A 1,291-nucleotide genomic window follows, 5' to 3' on the forward strand; every position below is an offset into this window, starting at 1 on the left:
TCTCCTCGTCGCCGCCGGAGCTCGCCGGTGGGCAAAGCCCGACCGGCAGCGGCGGCGAGGCCTCCTCTCCTCTCAGAGAGGTGGTGGGCGGCCCAGGATGGCCTCATCGTTCTGGGGCGCGGCGGCCTGGTGGATGCTGCCCCGGCTTGGAGGGTTGTGTGGTGTGGCCGGCGGGGATGTGCTAGCGGTGGTGGAGGCGGCTGCGGGGGCCCAAAACTGGATCTGGTGGCTCTCCCTCGACAGGCAGCGCGGGGGCTGGCCATGACCTGGCGTGGTCGTGGCGCTGGGAGTGGGCCGCGGAAGCGCGCGGTGGGCTGCTGCGGTGGGCGGTGGCTGACGTGGTGTGGTGGCCCCTCGGTGGATGGGCGCTCTGGGGGCCTCTTTGGTGGTTGAATGCGGACAGGCCGGTGGACGGGTGGTTGCTATTGCCCCGCATGGAGCTGACTGGAGGCCGTGGTGTGGCGTTAGGGGTGACTTTTGGGCAGGTTGCAGGAGGGATGGGTAGTCTCTCTACCCGCCATGGACGCAGGGGGCGTCGGTCCGGACATGCTCCGATCTTCTTGTCCTCATTTCCCCTGCCTAGCGCCTCCGAGCTCCAGATTGAGTTGTTCGGGGCAGTCTGGGCACCGGCGGCTCTTCTGATGCTTGGGTTTTGCCGGCCGGTTCCAAGTATGTTCCTTTGTTGGTTTCTGGATCGTCGGGATGCAGGGTGATGGCCTTGGTGGCGGGAGCGGTGTGCTCGTGAGCGGAGCTCGCGGCTCAAGTGCAGGCTAGTCTTTATGGTCGTGTGGGCGGCATGGCGGTTAGTGCTTGTCGATCGGTGGCTGTGATGTGACATCTATCCCCGGGACTGGCCACAACCTGTGCGGAGTTGGAGTGTGTTTACCGGGGTGAATACCCTGCCTGGCTTTCCCGGGTCGGCAGAGGCAGCGTCCGTGGACGTCATCATCCTCTTGAAGGCTTCGTCGTGGTTACTCCATATCCTCCAAGATGCCCCGGATGAAAATTGTGATCCTCTGGATCAATCAGGTGGTGGCAGCACTCCGGTGGTGTATCCTTCTTGAAGGCATCGCCTTGAGGCTCATAGATCGACGACGTGCGGCTTGGTCTCTTCTTGGTGGCTTGTTCCTAGTTGAATGCCCCCCCGATTTCCTAGTGAGGCTTAGTGTATATCTGTTGTTTACTTGGACTTGTTGTGGGAGTGTTACCTGCTTCTTAGCATCTTTGTATCTTGCCTTGGGCGATTGTAGTGTTGTATCGTTCGTTGCAAGTTGGTTATTCTTTTATCTAT

This window comes from Triticum aestivum, chromosome 4A (genome assembly GCF_018294505.1).
Source record: "Triticum aestivum cultivar Chinese Spring chromosome 4A, IWGSC CS RefSeq v2.1, whole genome shotgun sequence".
Lineage (NCBI taxonomy): Eukaryota > Viridiplantae > Streptophyta > Magnoliopsida > Poales > Poaceae > Triticum > Triticum aestivum.